Source organism: Ranitomeya imitator, chromosome 4 (assembly GCF_032444005.1).
Source record: "Ranitomeya imitator isolate aRanImi1 chromosome 4, aRanImi1.pri, whole genome shotgun sequence".
NCBI lineage: Eukaryota > Metazoa > Chordata > Amphibia > Anura > Dendrobatidae > Ranitomeya > Ranitomeya imitator.
Window position 1 is genome coordinate 553,111,015 of NC_091285.1, and position 13,477 is coordinate 553,124,491.

Genomic DNA, 13,477 nt, shown 5'->3' on the forward strand with positions numbered 1-13,477 from the left:
AAGTGGCGTTGGCCAGAGGGGTTTTCTGACCAGGTTGTGGAGTGATTTTGCTATGACCGCAGACAGGACAGGTACTGCAGCATCAATTCAAAGTGACAGGAGACAACATTTGTCCAGTATGGTTACAAACTATTTTTCATCCCTTATCGATGTTCTCCCTCAACCGTCATTCCCATTTGATTACTGGGCATCAAAATTAGACACCTGGCCAGAATTGGCAGAATATGCATTGCAGGAGCTTGCTTGCCCGGCAGCTAGTGTCCTATCAGAAAGAGTATTCAGTGCTGCAGGTTCAATACTAACAGAAAAAAGGACTCGTCTGGCTACCCAAAATGTAGATGATCTAACCTTCATTAAAATGAACCACAACTGGATTTCGAAATCTTTTGCCCCACCTTGCCCGGCTGACACCTAGCTTTCCTATGAAAAGGTCTTGCCTGTGGACTATTCTGAATGCCTTTTCCAATCTTGTAATTTTCTGCACCTGATTGTCCAGCATACGACATGTTTACACCTCACTAAATGGCCAAACTCCCCACACGGGGCCGTGGTATCGACACTTGGCGACAGCACCCGTGAGAGTGCAGTTTGTCTGAAGAGGTGGGTGAGCCCGCTTTTGGTCGACGGCACTGCCACTGGGTCCCTCCTAGTACAATAAAGTGTCTCTGGCGGTGGTGGTGCGCACCCAACGTCAGACACACCGTTGTAATATGAGGGGCCCTGGGCCTGTACCGCCGGCCACAAGACAGTTTCCCCCCACCCCAGCTCAAACAGTGCTCTACCACTTGCAAAATTATCTCACAGCTCCACCAATGTTTAGTCTATGCGCTGACATCCTTCAATGCCTGCCACTGACAATACCATTGTATTGACATTTTTGTTATGTTAGGCCTTCGATGCCTGTCTGTGGTCACTCCTTCCACTAGGCCTCCACTGACCACACCACTGCTGCCCGTGTACCCCTGGAACCAATTTAAAATTGCCTACAGCCATGTGTTATTATTTTAGGCCTTCGATGCCTGTCTGCGGTCACTCCTTCCACTAGGCCTCCACTGACCACACCACTGCTGCCCGTGTACCCCTGGAACCAATTTAAAATTGCCTACAGCCATGTGTTATTATTTTAGGCCTTCGATGCCTGTCTGCGGTCACTCCTTCCACTAGGCCTCCACTGACCACACCACTGCTGCCCGTGTACCCCTGGAACCAATTTAAAATTGCCTACAGCCATGTGTTATTATTTTAGGCCTTCGATGCCTGTCTGCGGTCACTCCTTACAATATGCCTCCACTGACCACACCACTGCTGCCCGTGTACCCCTGGAACCAATTTACAATTGCCTACAGCCAGCCCAATTTTTTTACTTTAGGCCTTCGATGCCTGTCTGCGGTCATTCCTTCCACTAGGCCTCCACTGACCACACCACTGCTGCCCGTGTACCCCTGGAACCAATTTAAAATTGCCTACAGCCATGTGTTATTATTTTAGGCCTTCGATGCCTGTCTGCGGTCACTCCTTCCACTAGGCCTCCACTGACCACACCACTGCTGCCCGTGTACCCCTGGAACCAATTTAAAATTGCCTACAGCCATGTGTTATTATTTTAGGCCTTCGATGCCTGTCTGCGGTCACTCCTTACAATATGCCTCCACTGACCACACCACTGCTGCCCGTGTACCCCTGGAACCAATTTACAATTGCCTACAGCCAGCCCAATTTTTTTACTTTAGGCCTTCGATGCCTGTCTGCGGTCATTCCTTCCACTAGGCCTCCACTGACCACACCACTGCTGCCCGTGTACCCCTGGAACCAATTTAAAATTGCCTACAGCCATGTGTTATTATTTTAGGCCTTCGATGCCTGTCTGCGGTGACTCCTTCCACTAGGCCTCCACTGACCACACCACTGCTGCCCGTGTACCCCTGGAACCAATTTAAAATTGCCTACAGCCATGTGTTATTATTTTAGGCCTTCGATGCCTGTCTGCGGTCACTCCTTACAATATGCCTCCACTGACCACTGCTGCCCGTGTACCCCTGGAACCAATTTACAATTGCCTACAGCCAGCCCAATTTTTTTACTTTAGGCCTTCGATGCCTGTCTGCGGTCATTCCTTCCACTAGGCCTCCACTGACCACACCACTGCTGCCCGTGTACCCCTGGAACCAATTTAATATTGCCTACAGCCATGTGTTATTATTTTAGGCCTTCGATGCCTGTCTGCGGTCACTCCTTCCACTAGGCCTCCACTGACCACACCACTGCTGCCCGTGTACCCCTGGAACCAATTTAAAATTGCCTACAGCCATGTGTTATTATTTTAGGCCTTCGATGCCTGTCTGCGGTCACTCCTTACAATATGCCTCCACTGACCACACCACTGCTGCCCGTGTACCCCTGGAACCAATTTAAAATTGCCTACAGCCATGTGTTATTATTTTAGGCCTTCGATGCCTATCTGCGGTCACTCCTTACAATATGCCTCCACTGACCACACCACTGCTGCCCGTGTACCCCTGGAACCAATTTACAATTGCCTACAGCCAGCCCAATTTTTTTACTTTAGGCCTTCGATGCCTGTCTGCGGTCATTCCTTCCACTAGGCCTCCACTGACCACACCACTGCTGCCCGTGTACCCCTGGAACCAATTTAAAATTGCCTACAGCCATGTGTTATTATTTTAGGCCTTCGATGCCTGTCTGCGGTCACTCCTTCCACTAGGCCTCCACTGACCACACCACTGCTGCCCGTGTACCCCTGGAACCAATTTAAAATTGCCTACAGCCATGTGTTATTATTTTAGGCCTTCGATGCCTGTCTGCGGTCACTCCTTCCACTAGGCCTCCACTGACCACACCACTGCTGCCCGTGTACCCCTGGAACCAATTTAAAATTGCCTACAGCCATGTGTTATTATTTTAGGCCTTTGATGCCTGTCTGCGGTCACTCCTTCCACTAGGCCTCCACTGACCACACCACTGCTGCCCGTGTACCCCTGGAACCAACATCAGAAAATATAAAAATAAGTATTTTGCTTATAAAAAAGAAAATACTGGAGAGATATCAAATGCAGACATTTTAACATTAAAAACAAACACATACAACAAAAATCTGGTACAGTACTAAAAATGGCCACCAGCTACAATAACTTTCTCCTGCAAGTAGTTAACTGAAAGTTTTTTTCAATTTAAAACACAGATATGGCATCCACCGAGTGTTGTCCTGTCGCGTCTTCTTTATATTATTGCCAAGAAGATGCAAAACAATGAACATAATAAAATAATTATTTACCAAAAAAATAGAGTAAGTCAAAACCACATTGCAAATAAACATTCTTTACAAATAAAGAAGCAGGGCGCGTCCGAGGGTGAGTATATACCTAATAAGAATATAATCACCCTCGGACGCACCCTGCTTCTTTCCGACAGCCTTCCTTCCTAAGAATCAGCCCTTACGTGGTGTAGAGAGAGGGTTTGTTACACTCCAAGGTGTTCCCCAGGTTGCCTTTCCTGAGCTTCGATCTTCATGCTCTCGTTTAGTAGTTGTCGGAAAGTAGGCTGCATTAGGCCTACAAATTGGGTATGGGGTGGAGAGAGATGGTGTGTTACACTCCAAGGTGTTCCCCAGGTTTCCTTGCCATTGCTTCGGTCTTCCGACTCTCGTTTAGTAGTTGTAGAAAACTACACTGCATTAGGCCTACAAAATGGGTATCGGGTGGAGAGAGATGGTGTGTTACACTCCAAGGTGTTCCCCAGGTTGCCTTTCCTGAGCTTCGATCTTCCGGCTCTCGTTTAGTAGTTGTTGGAAACTACACTGCATTAGGCCTACAAATTGGGTATGGGGTGTAGAGAGATGGTGTGTTCCACTCCAAGGTGTTCTCCAGGTTGCCTTTCCTGAGCTTCGATCTTCCGGCTCTCGTTTAGTAGTTGTTGGAAACTACACTGCATTAGGCCTACAAATTGGGTATGGGGTGTAGAGAGATGGTGTGTTCCACTCCAAGGTGTTCCCCAGGTTTCCTTGCCATTGCTTCGGTCTTCCGACTCTCGTTTAGTAGTTGTAGAAAACTACACTGCATTAGGCCTACAAAATGGGTATCGGGTGGAGAGAGATGGTGTGTTACACTCCAAGATGTTCCCCAGGTTGCCTTTCCTGAGCTTCGATCTTCCGGCTCTCGTTTAGTAGTTGTTGGAAACTACACTGCATTAGGCCTACAAATTGGGTATGGGGTGTAGAGAGATGGTGTGTTCCACTCCAAGGTGTTCTCCAGGTTGCCTTTCCTGAGCTTCGATCTTCCGGCTCTCGTTTAGTAGTTCTTGGAAACTACACTGCATTAGGCCTACAAATTGGGTATGGGGTGTAGAGAGATGGTGTGTTCCTCTCCAAGGTGTTCTCCAGGTTGCCTTTCCTGAGCTTCGATCTTCCGGCTCTCGTTTAGTAGTTGTTGGAAACTACGCTGCATTAGGCCTACAAATTGGATAAGGGGTGTAGAGAGATGGTGTGTTCCACTCCAAGGTGTTCCCCAGGTTTCCTTGCCAATGCTTCGATCTTCATGCTCTCGTTTAGTAGTTGTTGGAAACTACGCTGCATTAGGCCTACAAATTGGGTATGGGGTGTAGAGAGATAGTGTGTTCCACTCCAAGGTGTTCCCCAGGTTTCCTCGCCAATGCTTCGATCTTCATGCTCTCGTTTAGTAGTTGTTGGAAACTACGCTGCATTAGGCCTACAAATTGGCTATGGGGTGTAGACAGATGGTGTGTTCCACTCCAAGGTTTTCTCCGGGTTGCCTTTCCTGAGCTTCGATCTTCCGGCTCTCGTTTAGTAGTTGTTGGAAACTACGCTGCATTAGGCCTACAAATTGGGTATGGGGTGTAGAGAGATGGTGTGTTCCACTCCAAGGTGTTCCCCAGGTTTCCTCACCAATGCTTCGATCTTCATGCTCTCGTTTAGTAGTTGTTGGAAACTACGCTGCATTAGGCCTACAAATTGGGTATGGGGTGTAGAGAGATGGTGTGTTCCACTCCAAGGTGTTCCCCAGGTTTCCTTGCCATTGCTTCGGTCTTCCGACTCTCGTTTAGTAGTTGTAGAAAACTACACTGCATTAGGCCTACAAAATGGGTATCGGGTGGAGAGAGATGGTGTGTTACACTCCAAGGTGTTCCCCAGGTTGCCTTTCCTGAGCTTCGATCTTCCGGCTCTCGTTTAGTAGTTGTTGGAAACTACACTGCATTAGGCCTACAAATTGGGTATGGGGTGTAGAGAGATGGTGTGTTCCACTCCAAGGTGTTCTCCAGGTTGCCTTTCCTGAGCTTCGATCTTCCGGCTCTCGTTTAGTAGTTCTTGGAAACTACACTGCATTAGGCCTACAAATTGGGTATGGGGTGTAGAGAGATGGTGTGTTCCACTCCAAGGTGTTCTCCAGGTTGCCTTTCCTGAGCTTCGATCTTCCGGCTCTCGTTTAGTAGTTGTTGGAAACTACGCTGCATTATGCCTACAAATTGGGTATGGGGTGTAGAGAGATGGTGTGTTCCACTCCAAGGTGTTCCCCAGGTTTCCTCGCCAATGCTTCGATCTCCATGCTCTCGTTTAGTAGTTGTTGGAAACTACGCTGCATTAGGCCTACAAATTGGGTATGGGGTGTAGAGAGATGGTGTGTTCCACTCCAAGGTGTTCCCCAGGTTTCCTCGCCAATGCTTCGATCTTCATGCTCTCGTTTAGTAGTTGTTGGAAACTACGCTGCATTAGGCCTACAAATTGGCTATGGGGTGTAGAGAGATGGTGTGTTCCACTCCAAGGTGTTCTCCTTTCCTGAGCTTCGATCTTCCGGCTCTCGTTTAGTAGTTCTTGGAAACTACACTGCATTAGGCCTACAAATTGGGTATGGGGTGTAGAGAGATGGTGTGTTCCACTCCAAGGTGTTCTCCAGGTTGCCTTTCCTGAGCTTCGATCTTCCGGCTCTCGTTTAGTAGTTCTTGGAAACTACACTGCATTAGGCCTACAAATTGGGTATGGGGTGTAGAGAGATGGTGTGTTCCACTCCAAGGTGTTCTCCAGGTTGCCTTTCCTGAGCTTCGATCTTCCGGCTCTCGTTTAGTAGTTGTTGGAAACTACGCTGCATTAGGCCTACAAATTGGGTATGGGGTGTAGAGAGATGGTGTGTTCCACTCCAAGGTGTTCCCCAGGTTTCCTCGCCAATGCTTCGATCTTCATGCTCTCGTTTAGTAGTTGTTGGAAACTACGCTGCATTAGGCCTACAAATTGGGTATGGGGTGTAGAGAGATGGTGTGTTCCACTCCAAGGTGTTCCCCAGGTTTCCGCGCCAATGCTTCGATCTTCATGCTCTCGTTTAGTAGTTGTTGGAAACTACGCTGCATTAGGCCTACAAATTGGCTATGGGGTGTAGAGAGATGGTGTGTTCCACTCCAAGGTGTTCTCCAGGTTGCCTTTCCTGAGCTCCGATCTTCCGGCTCTCGTTTAGTAGTTCTTGGAAACTACACTGCATTAGGCCTACAAATTGGGTATGGGGTGTAGAGAGATGGTGTGTTCCACTCCAAGGTGTTCTCCAGGTTGCCTTTCCTGAACTTCTATCTTCAGGCTCTCATTATATTGTGGTTAAACGGAACAACTGCATTTGGCGTACTAGTTGGTTTGGGGCCTACTATCGGTGTCTGCCACTCCTTGCTGTTCTCCTGGTTTCCTGTCCTGAAATTCCGTTTTCAGGCGCTCGTTGAGTAGTTGTTAATGTTAGACTGCATTTGGCCTACTAGTTGGGTTGGGGCCTACTATCGGTGTGTGCCACTCCTTGCTGTTCTCCTCCACTGAACAAAGCTGTACCGCCTGTTTACTACGGTTGCCAATTTTGATCTGCATTTCGACTACTTACTGATTTGGGCCTACTCTCTGTGTCAGCCTCTCATTCCAGTTGTCCTCCACTGCAATGCCCCCTGGTTATTCCTGTGTTACCAATTTTGAACTGCATTTAGCCAACTTTATTCTTTGGGCCTATATCTGTGTTTCCTCCTCATCCTGCCCATTGCCCAGCCAGTGATAGATGAGTCTGCTGGTACATTGACCCATAACGCAACATTCCCCGTGCACGCTACACAACAACATTGTGACCCTGCTGAAAGTCAGGTTGCTCTTCCCGCATACCATACCACCTTACACGGGGACAAAGAGGAAGGTGCAGATGAAAGTGCAGGTTCCTTCATCAGGTGGGGGGAGGAATACTAGTTGGCGACGTCACTGGCACAGGGCCTCTCATAGTACGCAAAAGTGTTGCTGCCGGTGGGAGGCGCCCCCGCCGTGCAAACACACCGCTGTACTTTGAGGGGCCCTGTGCCAGTGCCAATCCCAACGAGTGGGCCCCCTCTGCTTGCTCAGGTTCACAGCACTTGCAAAGTTGAAATACTTACCTCTCCCTGCTCCACTGCCGTGACGTGGTCCAGATTTCCTGGGCCCACTAATTACTTGAACCAGCCCTACGCACCACAACTTTAGCCAAATGACCCCCAATTTCAAATGCCTTCCAATTATTATAAGGTAAATTACGCTTGACAAGCTTCATTAAGAAGAATGGATGGTTTTGACATTAAAATGGGCACTCTAGGTGTTTTCCTGGCCCCCACTCACTGCCGACTATGCTGCCCCATTGACTTGCATTGGGTTTCGTGTTTCGGTCGATCCCGACTTTACGTCATAATCGGCTGATTTCACTCGACCCGACTTTTGAGATAGTCGGGTTTCGCGAAACCCGGCTCGACTCTAAAAAGGTCAAGGTCGCTCAACTCTAGTTATCACTTTTGCCTTGTGTCATGGTGCTCCATCATGAAGGAAAAAGCAGTGTCCGTCACCATATTAGTACTGGATCGTTGGGAGGAGTTGTACAGAATGTTTTGATACTTTTCTTTATTCATGCCATTGTAACTGTTATTACTGCAAAGTTATTTTCTATTATGAAGCACCCTTAAGAGTGCTTGAGACATCTGGAAGAATGTTGAGATTTACTCACAGCAGGATCTGAAGGGTCTGGCAAATGTAATTTATTTAAAAAAAATGCCTGTGAGCTTTGAGGAATCTGATTGAGCAGAACATGTACGAAGCTATCAATAGCTGAGTATTGGATTTGAAAATTAAGTTTTGTTGTTGTCTGAATGCATTAACAGGATGGTGATATGACTGGGGATGTCACTATCTGACTTGTCCTATTCATTCCATATTCCTTTGTTTTATTCATACTGAATGTGAAATGCATGACGGTATAGATGACAATAAAAATGGTTTGACATTAGGATCGCTGCTCTTCAAAAACAATTTATGAAAAATGGCTAAAGATTTTGTTCTTCATACAGCAATCATTCATGATGTATGTCACTGCACTTCTAGCCTGTTTCATAACTGCCCATCATTATATCTCTGGACATATTGAAGAAGATACAATCAGAATTTCAAAATTATGTTATCCATCTCTGTAATCGCATTTCCTTTCCTTTTCCAGCACGACCATCATATTTATATCCACAAAACAGCCTGCTTTATTTTGAACCCTTAGTGTAGACTAAAACCTAAGCAGATCAAAATTATTAGAATAATACATAAAACGCCTTCTTGTTATTATATTGACTATAAAATGCATTGGGTCTGGAAGTGATTCTTGGACATTGTTAACTGCGTTTCACAAGTAGCTGTCATAGGCTGGCTCACAACCACACCACAGGAATGGATTGGAACAATAATTGCTATTTAGATTGGTTATGACAAAGAAAATGCAAAAATATGCAATGCAAATAGAGCTTAAAATTTACTAATAATGTCCAAAATACAAACGGGAGAAAAAAAAGGTGAATATAAGGGCTGAGTTCAGACCGCTAAATGAGCGTGATCGACAATATTGAAGTCGTTTGCTTGTTTCTCAGCCTCCTTAGGGTATGTGCACATGTTCAGTAATTGGCAGCGCTTTGGTCGCAGCACATGTCCACTGCAAAGCACTGCCGGCTATTGAACGCAAGTGAATCCGCATGTGTTCATTGAACCGTGTGGATTCACTACGTTCAATACATTGTATGGGTGAAAATTATCTTGCGAAGACAAATAAGGATACATTGACATGCTGCGGTCTGGAAAGATGCACCTCACATCCGTATCCGGGGGTGATCCATGGGCATCTGTGCACACATAGTGGGCATGGGATTTGTTGAAATCCCATCCACTATGCTGTAACATCTGGACACTGCACAAGTATGCAGCGTCCTGTCAGCATCAATTACTGACCGTGTGCACCTACCCTTACTCCAGCTGAGGAAGAATGATTGGTACAGATTGTCCTTCATACAGTATAATGCAGGTCTCATATAGTACATATAGTAAAATGCAAGTACAACCCCCCATGGTCCTTGGTCCTTGATAGAGTATACTGTAGCAACCCTCAGAATATACTGTAGCCCCCTGATAGAGTATACTGCAGCACCTCTCATAGAGTATACTGTAGCCCCTTCAAAGTATAATGCATCCCCACAAACACACACAGTATAGTGCAGACCCCTTCACACACAGTGTAATGTAGGCCCTACCCATACATTATAATTCAGCCCCTCCACAAACACACAGTATAATGCAGCCCCCCCACACACAGTATAATGCAGCCCCCACACACAGTATAATTCAACCCCCCATGCACAGTATAAAGCAGCCCCCCCAGAGTATATAGCATCCCTCTCAGAGTATAATGCAGCCCCCCACAAACACACACAGTGTAGTCCAGCCCCACCCACACAGTATAATGCCGGCCCCCAAACACAGTATAGTGCGGTCCCCCCCACACACAGTATAATGCAGCCCCCGCACAGTATAATGCAGCTCCCTAAAAGTATAATGCAGCCCCATACACAGAGTATAAAGTAGCCCCCTCAGAGTATAATGCAGCCAGCCACAGTATAAAGCAGCCCGCTCAGAGTATAATGCAACCCTACACACAGTATAATGGGCCCCCACAAAGTATAGTGCAGTCCCCCACACACAATATAGTGCAGCCCCCACACACAGTATAATGCAGCTCCCTAAGAGTATAATGCAGCCTCCCACACACACAGTGTAATGCAGTCCCCTCAGAGTATAATGCCGACCCCCAGAGTATAAAGCAGCCCCCTCGGAGTATAATGCAGCCCTACACACAGTATAATTCAGCCCCTCCACAAAAACGCACATGGTATAATGCAGCCCCTCACACACAGTATAATGCAGCCAACACACACACATAGTATAGTGCAGTCCTCCCACCCTCACAGTGCAGCCTCTGTACACAGTACAATGCAGCCCCCATATACACAGTATAGTGCAGCCCCCACACACACACTATAATGCAGACACACACACACCATAATGCAGACACACATCTACACAATACTTAACTCTCCTCCTCATTCCCCGGATGCTCTGACTTGATCTTCTGCAGAGCATCTCAGCATCTGATCAGCTCCACTGCTGAAACACGCTAAGTCACAGACAGAGAGGGATTGTCACATGACACACTCTCCTACATCACTGCTTTCAACTTTTTCAGCCTCTATGATGTCGATAGTTTGAATGTGAGGAGGGGGAGGCGACGGGCCCCTCTTTCTCAGGGGCCCCATAGCTTTTCTTAATCCCTATGCTTCAGCCTAATAAAATAATAATACCTATACCCGTCTCTGGTGTTGGTGCTGTTCCAACGGTGTCAGCACTTGCTCTCCCAGGACTTGAGTGACATAACAATGTCACGCAATCCATTCAGCCAATCAAGATTAGCTTCACTCTTCCTACCCTTGGACAAATCACAAAACTATGTAGGAAGTGGGTGTTTCTGCTTCTCCAGAGTTATGTGATTTGTCTGAATGTGGGAAAAAGAAAAACTAATGCTTACAGGCTGCAGGGATTATGTTACATAACAATGTCACGCAGTCCCCAGCAGAACCAGTGCCGACACCACTGGAACAGCAGCGGCACCGGAAGTGGGTATTGATGTTACTATTTTACTGTGGGAAACATATTGATAAGGGGTTGTCTGGAAAGCGACCACCCCACATAAGATAATTGTACAGCAAAAATGGCATCACTCTAGCTTTAGTGAAAAATAAGCTGTGGTCTTTATTCACTGGTGAATATGTGCCCTTATGGCTCTTCAATCTGTTAGCCTGTCTCAAGCTAAAACATTCATAGTGCATGAGCAAGGTATATAAAGGTTACAATCCTTAATCAGTGTTTAATCTACAGTTGTGCTCAAAAGTTTACATACCCCAGCAGTATTTTTGCTTTCTTGTCCTTTTTTCAGAGAATATGAATAGCAATACCAAAACTTTTTCTCCACTCATGGTTAGTGGTTGGTTGAAGCCATTTGTTGTCTAACTACTGTGTTTTCTCTTTTTAAACCATAATGACATCCAAAAACATCCAAATGACCCTGATCAAATTTCCCATACCCTGGTGATTTTGGCCTGATAGCATGCACAGAAGTTGAAACAAATGGGTTTCAATGACTAGCTGAGTGAGTTTTTGGACAGACTCTTGCATCTTTCATCCAGCCACTGACATTTCTGGATTGTGAGTCATGGGGAAAGCAAAAGAATTGTCAACAGATCTACGGTAAAAGGTAGTTGAACTGTATAAAACAGGAAAGAGATACAAAAAGATATTCAATGAATTAATAATGCCAGTCAGCAGTGTTCAAACTGTGATTAACAAATGGAAAATCAGCGGCTCTGTAAAAACAAAACCACGGTCAGGTAGACCAACAAAAATGTCATCCACTACTGCCTGGAAAATTGTTTGGGATGCAAAGAAAAACCCACAAATAACATCAGCTGAAATATAGAACTCTCTGAAAACTAATGGTGTGACTGTTTCAAGATGCACAATAAGGAGGCACTTGAAAAAAATGGGCTGCATGGTTGAGTCGCCAGAAGAAAGCCATTACTGCGCAAATCCCAAAAAGTGTCTCGCCTACAATGCGCAAAACAGCACAGAAACAAGTCTCAAAACTTTTGGAACAAGGTAATTTGGAGTGATGAGACGGAAATTGAACTTTTTGGCCACAACCATATAGGTTGCATTTGGAGAGAGGTCAATAAAGCCTATGATGAAAGGAACACCATTCCTACTGTAAAGCATGGAGGTCGATCGCTGATGTTTGGAGATGTGTGAGCTACAAAGGCACAGGAAACTTGGTCAAAATTGAAGGAAAGATGAATGCAGCACGTTATCAGCAATACACGGTATTAAGAAATAGGGTATGTGAACTTTTGATCATAGTCATTTGGATGTTTTGGGTTGTCATTATGATTTAAAAAGAGAAAACACAGTAGTATAACAATAAACAGCTTCACCCAACCACTAACCATGAGTGGATAAAAAGTTTTGGTGTTGTCATTCATATTCTCTGAATAAAAAGGCCAAGAAAGCAAAAATTCTACTGAGATGTGTAAACTTTTGAGCACACAACTGTATATACATCAGGAGAGCATAATGCATATGTATACAACACAATAACATCAACCTCCTCATGTGTCATTACACATATAGCAATAATTAATCTGAACTAGTTCACATGTACTGTGCATAGAATATTAGAAAATCTTAGTTGCATGATAATGATATTGTGATAACGCTTGTGTTATGGTGAAAAAACACTCACCCAACTGGTGATGTCAGTAATCATTCATAGCATGGTGTCCCAGGGATAACCTAGCACTGGGCTCAGCTATGATGTCAGGGCTCCCAGCTACTCACTGCACTCAATACTTTGTACCTGCACTCTTCTCTCTATTGAGTTGTATGGCACAATATTGGTTCAAGGAATCTATGCATTTTCAGTTGTACAGAGCTGCCATATTAGAATAGGGAATGCCCATGTCTTGATCCAGGCTGGGTTTTGTATCCTGTCTCTCTTTCCCGGTCTGATCATGTACAGCATGAATTGAAGCATAAAATAAAGGAGGCCCAGGAAGCCTTCAGAATTAAACTTGAAAAGAAACTGTCCCACAATAATACCAGGGAGGTTTGGTCAGGAATGAAATTACTGACTGGGCTTAAGGTGAGGCCTGAACATGATGGTGGAAATCTTGACAAGGCTAATGAGATGAATGAGTATTTCAACAGGTTTAGCAGTATATGTGTACTGCCAACTGATAGTGGATGGGAATTGGGTGCAAATTCTGCAACATCGATATTGAAGGATGAGCAGACTAATTTTAGAGTATCCGAAAATGATGTGAGGAGGCAGTTTAAGTCACTTAACATTGGTAAAGCAGCAGGACCAGATGGACTCAGCTCACGTGTCCTTAAAGTTTGTGCAGACCAGCTGTGTACTGTCTTTACACGCCTATTTAATGGAAGCATACAAACACAGAGGGTACCTGTGTTATGGAAAACTTCCTGTCTGGTGCCGGTACCCAAGACTTCTTCTCCTGCAACCCTAAATGACTATCATCCTGTAGCCTTAACATCTCA

At 45.6% G+C, this 13,477-nt stretch overlaps 1 protein-coding gene across 1 annotated transcript in view; it reads left to right on the top strand.

The window, feature by feature from the left end:
- Window positions 1-13,477, top strand: part of ST8SIA2 (ST8 alpha-N-acetyl-neuraminide alpha-2,8-sialyltransferase 2) — a 553,812-nt gene that overhangs the window by 239,697 nt on the left and 300,638 nt on the right. The window lies entirely within an intron of this gene.